An 11,181-nucleotide genomic window follows, 5' to 3' on the forward strand; every position below is an offset into this window, starting at 1 on the left:
ACCACTCTGTGTACTTCATACTGATTGCCTTGTACTTTTAAGTCATAGGTATATTTTTTTAACATCATATATAAAATAGGAATAACCGCTGTCTGTTCTGTAGAAATACATGACTATATGTCAAATGCAAAACAAGAGTCAGCCCTTCCTGCTAGACACATTCATGCACCCTGAAGTATCAGTAGATTCAGAATTATTAGGGGTCAGGTAGCAACTTCAATACAAAGAAGCAGAAGACAATGCCTTCCAATTTTTCAAAAATAGATAGAAAGATAGAGAAACTATATAAAATCAATCCTTTTTACTTCCCCTAATGATGCCTGAGTTTTAAATGTCTGCTCTACCTTTAACTGCCTCTCTGCCAGTTACAGGGTATTGAAACTAAATGAGAGAAACCTGATGGAGTATGGGCAGACTTTGGGATGTTTTCCATAAGGGAATCGTTTAAAGCATGCAGGTTCCAGCATGGATTCCCTCTTTGTCTCCATCTTTAAAAATACTCCAAACCTGACTGGACAAGGTCCTAAGCAACCTGGTCCAGTTGACTCTGCTTTGTCCATGGGGTTGGACCAGTTGATGCCCAGAGGTCCTTATCAAACTCAACTACCCTGAGATTTGGTGACTTTCAGTGGTGAAAATGATGAAACTAAAGTGTAAAATGGAAAGTCTTTACTTGCTTTCAGTTTTTTTCCATTTTGACAGGGTCTGTTACTCTAGTCAGAAATGGTCCCTTAAAAAGGGAGAACACATGTGGTGGGATGGAAACAGTAGGGGCAGAGAAAAAGTGTCTCAGACATAGGAAGAGGGACAAAAGCTGGAACTAAAGCTCAGTTTAGGGGAAGCAACCTGGTTGCAGAGAAGTGTTCCACATGGCCAATTTTGTCAAGCAAGGATTGTTACAGAAAATTTAGGAATCACTGGTCCATGACACACAGGCTTTGTTCGCTGGGTTGTACCAGAGGAAAAATATACATTGGCACAAGGAGCCTTTTTTCTTCAACTACCTTTTTGAGTGGCATAAGCCATGCCAGCAAGGGGATTCTTGAGTGCATACAGAGGGTGTTGCTCACATATCTATATCAATTAAGGGTGTGATTTTTTCATGCTTGTGACTGAAGCAGCTTTGTCAACAACACTTTAGAATTTAGACCTGGCTTGAGAGCTGTTCTGGCTCTCAAGAAACTGTGGAATGTTGGGAATTTTGAGAGTGAACTCCCATATTGTTGGCAAAGAAATAAAAGGACACAAATGCAGCAGAGTAATTTTGAATAGATTTTTTTTTTATTGTTATTCACAGCACACCGAGAATTTCTTTTTTGTTTGGAAAGGTGGTGACTGAAGAAGCAAAAATAGCAGCTGTGCAGCTTCGTGGTAGGATATCCACTGAAATATAGGCTTTCTTTGTAATCAAAGGCCAAAAGGTTTCTGTTATGACCATATCCTAGCTATAAAGGGCTTGTGATATATCTGGACTGTCAGACACTTCCATTGGAAGCTAAGTTTACACTGGTACAAAAAACTGATAAACTGATACAACTTTCTGAACAAGACAAGTATAGAGCAGAAACACTCTTTTGTAGATAAAATGGCATATATGTGGAGCAGTTGCAGCCATAGCAGTGCTGGTTAGGAGAGGAAAGTGTGGTTTGCTTGCTCTTTGTCTTCTTCGCAATCTTAATCAACTGCCAGGCTGGTGCATGTCTCTGTGTAATTTATTCCACTCTGAAAAAAAACCCAACTGTATTTGTGAAAGTCTTGTTGTTTATTCTTACCAGAGATCCCTGTATTTTGGTCAGAACAATAGCTCTGGCATGGTGAAAGTGATAACTCCAAGTACAGTGACATAACAGTGTTTAAAGGCTTGATTTCCCCAGAGGACAATCCTAAAATCCTGCTGATACAGAGAAGAAACAACCTTCCTTCCTCCCGCCTTCTCACGCTGGCTCTGGAACTTGTTTGATGCCCCAGCAAGCTGCTTCATCTTACTAAACAGACAGAAAATGAATGCAGCAAATACCAATGCAGCATTTTCTGCCAGTTTAGTGGAATAAATTGGTTAGCTTAGAGATCAGGTGAACACTCAGTGTCTCTGCAGAGCAAGAAGCAGCAGTGTACAGCTGAGACCAGAGAAAATTATTGGAAAAATTCTATTTTGTTTTTCTTAGTATTAGATTGATTTAACTGTCTTGCCAAACTTCATAATGCTGGCGAGGTCACAAAATGATTAACCAGTTCGAGAATGTCCGTCCACACTGAAGTATGCATTTGTTTAGATGAATCTGAATATCAGAGCTCTAAGGCTTGTCTGCACTTGAAAGTATTTCACAGTATGGCTTGACTGGCACTCTCCCATTCCTCTGAAGAGATGCAGTTTATGAGAGTCACTTGCTGAGGCAACTCAAACCCAATTCCAGGAAAAGGCCTTCCTTTTGATATCAGCATTACCAAGTCTGCCTTAGGCTCCTTGTTGCCACAGCCATTTTGATCAGAAAAGGCTTTTTTTTTTTTTTTTAAGGCTTGTAATCAACAGAAATGCTTATCATACTGGTAAAACAGTGAAATGGAGACCAAGTTAAAAGCAGTGTACTTGGAGTTCTGCTGGATAAGAAAATAAGCATTTCCTTGATCATACAAGGAGCTGTCTTTTAGATGGGGTGCTTAGCATTTAGCAGCAGACTGGTTACTTGCAGAAACTGATGCAAGTTATTTCCTTTTTGAAAAGCTATTAGCTTTTTTCTTTTTTCTTTTTTTTCTTTTTTTTTTGTAAAGTGATAGACTGTCAACCTTCAGATCAGTGAATATTTTGGGATTTTTTTAAATTGCATGCATTACTTCATCGCTACCTTGTATGTTATGTATGAAAAATCAAGCCTCCTTAAATTTTAATTTATGAAAAAAAAATGTTTAGCTAGAATTCCAAATTAGGATAAAAGAAACCTAAACAAAAAACAGTTTGGAGAATAAATGCTGGAAAGTTGTTTATTTTGTGAGTCACAAGAAGGTCTTTAGTAAGAAATATTCAGAGTGATGTCCCATGGCAGGGTAATATTTGTGAGCGCTGAAAGTTGCACAGGTATTAATACAAAGCCATATGAGGAGAGGCTGAGGTCACTTGGTCTGGATGAACAGGATAAAATGGACAAAAAGGAGACTGAGGGGAGACCTCAGCAGTCTACAGCTTTGTTGTGAGGTGCAGGCACTGATCTCTGTGGTGACAGTGACTGCAGCCGTGGGCATGGCCTGAAGTTGTGTCAGAGGAGGTTCAGGTTGGACGTCAGGAAAAGGTTCCTGACCCAGAGGGAGGCTGGGCACTGGAACAGCTCCCCAGGGCAGTGGTCACAGCCCCAAGCCTGACAGAGCTCAGGAATTGTTTGGACAATATTCTTGGGCACGCTCTTGGGGGATGGTGCTGTGCAGAGCCAGGAGCTGGGATCAATGATCCTTGTGGGTATTTTTAAACTCAGGGTGTTCTGTGATTCCATGATTCCATGATTCACTACACATCAGCAAATTTCTCCCTAAAAATACACAGTCCATTGCTCATTATTAGTTGCTGTGTAGTATTCATGCATCTAAAATCATCCAGCACAGGAGAGTTTGATCAATTTCTCTGTAACAGCAGTGACTAAATTTAGTGGATACTGTGCCTGTTATGGAGCAGAGGCTGGGATATTTCTTACCTTTACCTGAGGGGCTTTTTTAACAGTATTTTGTGTGTCATAAATACCATGTGCATAGAGAATAGGAGTGACTAGTGAAAAGCTGAAGCAAATAACCTACAACCTGAAATTGTTGGATGAACTATTTAACAAATACCTATGAAAAATAAAAACAAAATCCATTTGCAAATTATTTCTTAATCAAAATAACCTGAATCCTTAACTGGTGTAATTTGTAGCTAACAGTTTGTGAAACTGTAATGGGCAAAAAACGCTTGAAAGGAATGAAATACCATAGCTAATTTTAATTGGATTTTTTTTTTTTTTTTACTATTAATGCACACAGAAATATTAATTTGGTTCTCATTATGAGTGAATTAGCTGAAAAAATATTAGGCAGTGAAACTATATATATATATTTGTGCATGTGTATGTATGTGTGTATATATATATATATATATATATATATATATATATATATATATATGAACTTCTATGTGTTGTTTAGATACTTTCAAACCTAATGGCCCCATTAGCTGGTGCAGCAGAGCAGAGATTTATGGTTCCCAGGCACTTAGAGCACCTCCCAAAGTTCCTCAGAGATAATTTGTGATCACACTTCCCAAAGCCCATTTTTCTCTATCAGAGCTGGCAGATTGTCACTACCAGGGCAAACCCATCCTCTGCTTGTACCTTCAGCCATGTGCATCCCAAAACAGCAGTTCCTAGGCTGTAGTCATCCCCCAGGACTTTTGCACAAGGGTATGCAAGAAGGCTGCAGAGAGAGCTGATTATCAGCTTATTATGTCTGGGTGGTTACTTTGAAGGCTAGAAAGTTGAGTTCGCAAGTTTGGGAAACACTAGATAGAGACTTATTTCTCAGCCTTCCTGATATTTGAAGAGTCCTATCACAACCACCCAGTAAGTGTATGCATTTAAATGCTTGCATTGTGAATCTTATAGATATGCTAAGGAGATGAAAATGCCCTTAATAATATCTACTCTAGGTGCCATTTAAGCAAATATTTACGTGGTTGTCTGGCAGATGAGATCTTTAAAAGTATAATTACCTGCTGGCTGTGAAAGCAGAACTTTTATTGAGGTTGGGATGTTAGGATGAAAACACGCTCATTCAAGGTTTATTGAATAGTGTGTGAATGACTGTATTCCAGTCTTTAAGATTTGCCCTGAACCACTATTGAAGTAATAACCAAAATGGAGTAAGCCTCATTGTAAGATGAAATTGTTTTATTTTTCACAGTCTCTTCAGTTTCATTTAACCTGTGTTTGCCTGTATGGTGCAAACCCCTACTGTCTTTCTAAGACAAGGATGGGAACTGCAGATAAGAACATGCACACCCTTTTTTTTTTTTTTTCTTCTTAGGGTTTCTGTGAAGTTACAGTCGCAATATAAAGATGACAAGAAGTTCAAGATAAAGGACCCCAGTGAGATTGGACACTGAGAGGTGCACCAGACTTCCTCCTTTTGCTTGGCACTTCTCTTTTTATTCTTTGATTAAAGTCTTTTTCCTTTACTTACATCCTCCATTAAGATGTCTCAGTGTCATTTAGGGTGTTAATTGAGAGGAGGTTTAAGCTCATCAAGGCGATTATAAGTGATAGTTAAAAATTTCTATATATGGCCTATGCTGGAATCAGCACAGTAGGATGCCATTTTTCTTTTATCTAAGTGACATTGGTAATAATAGATGAAATTATTACTAAATCGCAGCTGCAGAGATGATATCATGATTTTTTTGTGTAATCTTTGATGAAAAATTAATTTTTGAGAGGGATAATTTAAAATGATTTAAATAGTATTATACTGAAGTCCTTACTGGTAATTAACACCAATCTTGTCAGAAGTGAATCCACTTTTGCAGCTGTTTCTAAAGATACCTACAGTATTTGTAACTTTTCTGGGAGTGAAATTATAGTGTTTGGACTTTATTTTTACTGCATAAGGACCATTAAGAGAAAGGGATGTAAATAGAGAAGGCTTTGTTCCCCAGCAGGGCCAAAGTCTATTTCGCATTTTCAGTGTTTCTCTATGTGTATATTTAATTAGCTATGCTCAGCATGCAAGCAGAGTTCAGTGTATGCAAAATAGACTTTACATGGTATTTATATGTATGTATTTGCATGCCAGTGTACACATAGATATGTATATTTTTATGGGTTAGCTATATAAGTGTACACAACTTTATTTGCGAGGGTTTTAATTGGTTGAACAGATGGCTGATCAGAAATGCTTCTTCATCTTCATCAGTGACTCGTCTTTCTTTCTTTGCATCGACTTTCATCACAGTGGCAAAAAAGTGCTCTAACGAGAAACAGCTGAAAATAGATTTTTCTTTGGTACTTTCATCATGCTTTAAATGACAGAAGTGGATTTTTTTGTCCTATATATAAAGACCTGCAGGAGAAGGTTAAAAAAGGAAATATAGTGAAATCTAAATAGAAAAATTTGAATGAGAATATGGGAGAGCCTCAGATTATTCCTCTTATCTTCATATTTTACTTTCTTCTTTTTTAAAGTACATGCTGATTTTTGACAAGATATATAGTCGTGGTTATTCACGCTAGCTATAGTACCTGCCAATCAGTTTTTCTTTTCCTCGAGTTTGGTGCAGAAAGGGGGAGGGAGGGACAGGAGTTGAAAGATGACACAATGGCTTAGAGGACTGTTACTTTAGGTATTCATTAAAAAAGGAGTTACATGGCCAGCTTCTGCTGTTTCTGCAATTTTATTATATTCAAATCAAAGTCTGACTTCTGTAGGCTTTATAAAGGAAACAATGTGCCTTATAAACAGAGTGCAGGGTTCATGTAGGAGTGGTTCACTTACAAGCAGATGCATGGCTTGAGTTTATGTATAGATACATGAATGATCTATCCCATTTTTAATTTGAAAGAATAAGTTATCTGCTTTTTTTTTTTTTTTTTTTTTTTTTTTTGTCAGTTTTGAAGTCTTTTGCAAACAGCTGCTTTTATTCCTGAATTCCTGTCCTGTGGATATATCGCTGGTGTATCCATTTTGCAAATTGGTAAACTGAGGAATGCCTTGACTGAGGAAACTGAGAAAATCATACAGCTAGCTGAGAGTCAAAAGCAGAAGTAGAACTCGGGGATTCTGCTCTTCTCTTCTTTTTCTCCCAAAGCAGACCAAAACCCCTGGAAATGGTTTACAAAGGAAAAATTACTCTTTGCATATTTAGCTCTGTTTCAACTAAACGTGAAAGAAATACTCCATGGTTTCAAAGTAATAACCTGATTTTTTTTCATAGTAAAGCCTAATTTTCATAGGCTTTCTCCTCATAAATGGAGTCAGCAATCTGCCCTTGTGCCCAGTGCAGCTGTGGAAGGACCACAGTCCTTGCCAAGTGTATGGGGGGGCCCAAAAGAACAAAGAAGTGGTGAAGCCTGAGGCTGCATGCAGAGGTTTTCATCAGAGGGAGTAGCAATAGAGGAAGACTGACCTTCTTCAGTACTGCTGGCATGGGCCATTCCTATTCAGATACTTTAGAAATGAAAGAATATGTAAACAAGAAATTTCTGGAAGTTAAAGATGTGTAGGGTGTGGCAAGTACCTCACAAGCATGAAATATGGCAACTTCTAAATTCTATTATTAAAATAATTTCTGAGAGTGAGATTGAAACTACACTTCAAGAGTAAGTATACATGAGCACCATCTGGCTCTTTAATTTCTGTTCTTTAGACTAGGACAGTCTGGAGATAGAAAAGATGTTGTTAGGATTGTCTCCTCACAGTTTTGATGCAGTTGCTCATGTGATTAAAACAGCAGTCAAAAGTTGTACTGGAATTTTCTTTTTCGCCCAGAACAATTACTGCAAGATAAGGATGATGTTTGTGTGCTAGAAGGAGAAAGAAAAGATGCTGGGAATAAGAACAGCAGCTTCAGATTTTTTAGGCCCTTCTTTTCAGATTGTGACCCCTTGTTAGCTGGCTTTGAAGCCCTGATAGAAATGGTGTGGGTTTGGGAGGAGGTAATCTTGGCTCAGGAGGTCTGGCAGATGGTGTTGGCAAATGGCACTGCAGGCTCCTGCAGCGTGGTGCAACACTCTGGAAGTGGGTAGGGGAGCAGTGAGGTTGTGGGAAGCAGTTGGTGGCAAATACACTCAAGATGGCTCCAGTGAGCAACCCCAAACAGCCTGGTAGGGTGGAGAAGGAGCAAAGCTCAGAGCAAGTGAACCAGCGCTGTGGTTGTGTCCCTCTTCAGGAGAATGTGTGCAAGGTGAAGGTCAGCAGCTGACAGCAACATGGGCAATGCAGTGCTGTCCTTCTCACCCTTACCCTTTGTTGGGTAAACCTTTCTGTACAGAAGCTGAAGGTCTTAGAACCCAGAAAGACTGCCATTAAAAATATCTATCTTCATGACTAGAGGAGGTCAGTTCCCTTCTATAGTGGTGTAAATCCATAGGCTTTCCACTGGAGACTGTGACACATCCTTACAAACCAAGGGTACTTGGGAGGTGGTAAGACAACTGAGCTGCCTTTCTTCTCTCCCTCTCTTCCTATTTCCCTTTTTTTGGTATTAAAGATGATGAAAATAATCCAAGAAATTAATATCAACCTCTTCTGTCTCCAAAGAGATTAGTAGCATGGAGGAGACAGTTCTTTCTAATCTTTTGATGCTGATAAATTTCATCTAGAGAAGATTTTAGGTGGTATTTGGGGATAAAGCAATAGCATAAAACTAAAACAGTCAAGAAACTTATGCTTGCATTCTGATTTTTTCAAAGCACTAAGGGAGGTAAGCAGAAGGGATCTGCAGCATTTACACATCAGGTAGCACCAGCATGGAACTCGACTGTTATGGGTGTGAGTTTATGCAAAACAGCTTCACACAGATCTGCCCATGCTTCTTCATCCAGAGCTGTAGTATTTTTCAGAGCTGTGGACTTCTACCTGCAAAGGCTTAAAAATATTATTAACTTAGTTTCATATATATTGCAAAACAATTTTCTACAACAGTTGAAACAAGCAACAAGAATTACACCAGTCTCCTAGTGCATTTCTATAAGGCTCAGGATATCTCTGGTTAGTATTTACTTTGCCTCCTTATCTCTTCATTGTTGTCTTTTAGTGCAGAGGTGTATCATCTTGAGAAGTGGCTACTGGATATTCAGGCCAGACATGGGTAAGTACACAAAAAAACATTCTTGGTTGTCTGCATAGGACATCCTCGTTGCAGTCCTTGAACTGGAGTCCATGCCAAACATTCTGTGCTGTTGCTTCCAAGATGGACAGATGGGGGCCTTATAAAATAAGACAGGATTTTCCTTCCTTGCCAGTGTCTAAGCATGCTGCCTCCATACCTGTTCCAGGTGTTGATGCAAAGGAACAAGGTGACTCTCTTGCACATCATACATAATATGCTCATTTAAACATAATTGAATGTGAATTGTTACATCTTTTGCTGTTGCAAATCGGTGCTATGATTATTCAGTCCATTTATAATTAGAAAGATGGGCTATTTGTTTAAAAAGTCCTTAAAACTGAACTTCTTGAGATCATATACCTATATATTAGGAGAGTCTGGGGGCAGGGACATTTAAAGAGTGATTTAAACATAAACAAAGACAACATGAATGTGAGTATAGATAATGTTTTTGATATTTTATTAAATGTAAGAAGGCTTGACAGTTGTGGGTTGGGGTTTTTACCCCCCTTTTTGCTCTTTCTCTTTCCAGTTATATATCTAACTCCATTTACTATGATCTATGCCTGAATTGCTGGTGAAATTATGATATCATAACAGTCAAGAAGATAAAAGGAGGAATGAATCAAGGAAAGTAAAGGAGTTTTAGTGGTAATTCATGGTACATTTTTTATTTTTCTTTTGTTAACACTACTGAGGAATACTGCAGTATCGTAGTATAACCTTTTGAAGAGGATAAATTTAAAATATTTCTTCTTTCCTCATCCTCTTCAACCATGCTGTGTATTTTTATAACACTAATCAGTTCAGTGATTAAAATACAGGAAAACCAAACTAAAATTTAAAAATATCTCAAAAAGATCCCCTAAACATCACTCAAGTAACAAGAATAAAATAAACATTTTCTCATTCTTCCTTCATTCATCATGAAGTATATGCTCTGTAAAGCTAACTCCTGGTAAATTATTTATAGGTCACTTTTAGAAAGTTCCCAAGAACTCCCAATGCATCTCCTGAAAGGAAGAGACACATAGTTTTTCTATTCTTTATATGAGACATGCTTATACTTTAAAAATATTTTTTGCTATGGGTTTAAAGAATAATAAAAATATTTAGGTATGTTTGGAGCTACAGCACTTTCCAGTGATCTGAGCTGCAGACACAGAAAAGTGCAAAAACAACCTTGAAAATGCTTTGGCAGACTTTGCATGTTAATCACCACAGAATGGCTTCAAAATTAATGAAAGGAGTACAATTTTTTCCTGTATAAGTGCCTCACTCTGGGATGTAAGTGAAGCAGAAATTTAGTGTAGTAGTTTTCAAGACAATGATTAATATTTACATTTATCAGCTGAAAATCACCAAAATGTTATGAAAAGGTAAATTTTACAAAGTAGAGTTCTTGCTTCCCTGCTAATAGGCAGCTCTTAGCCGTCTAAACACAGTCTCTTTCTCTCTTCCTTTCCTTACTAGGACAATTGTAAGGTGGACAGAAATGCCAAATTCATGCATGTTTTTCTTACGCCATTAAGATGAGTCATTTGCAGTTACACTATATAGCTTCCTCCTTTTTAAATATATTTTTTTATTTTGCAGTTGCACTCTAGTTTTTAACATATATTTGCTTTATTTATATATTTTTTAACTTCAGACATTGTGCTAAAATCTTATTTATTCTAAGGCTTTCAGGAAGAGAATTTAAATGCATCACAGCATAGGTAGATGTACCTGAACACTCATTGTCAGCTACAGTCCAAAATATTGTTGTTCATTGTTCCCTTCTACATATTCAAGAGATATTTGATCAAAATGTATAACAAACATGAAAACATATAAAAGCCTTGAATTTTCTATGAGGAAAAGAAAATATGGAAAAATAGTACAATATTGTACTCTGCTTAGGGGTACTGGTTAGGGTATTTATGCTGGAGAAAATAGAAAAATGCAGAGAGTCTGACTAGCTTCTTGGAATCATATGTTTAATACTTCTTCAGTATGGAAATCATGCAAAATTACTTGAAAATGGCTGTCAAGTGTTTGATCATAGCAGTATAGAATCCCCAAGAAGAAAAGGAAAAAATCCCAGAAAAGTTTTGAGAAGGTTTGAATATCAAGTAACAGACTGGGCTGCTGTCTTCATACTTCTGGTGCGTTTTTAACTAGGCTACCTTGTGTTCTTTTCTTTCCTTTCCAAACCCAGTATTTAAAAGTCCCATATGGCAATAGATATTGCTGGAATAGAATGCATACTGTTCTGGAATCAATTTTATCTGAGTTAACTTTCTGTATTTTAGAATGCAGATGAAATATTTTTCCTTCTCCACATTTTCTTTTGACCT

Source organism: Lonchura striata, chromosome 5 (genome assembly GCF_050655825.1).
Source record: "Lonchura striata isolate lonStrDom1 chromosome 5, ASM5065582v1, whole genome shotgun sequence".
In the NCBI taxonomy this organism is placed as follows: Eukaryota; Metazoa; Chordata; class Aves; order Passeriformes; family Estrildidae; genus Lonchura; species Lonchura striata.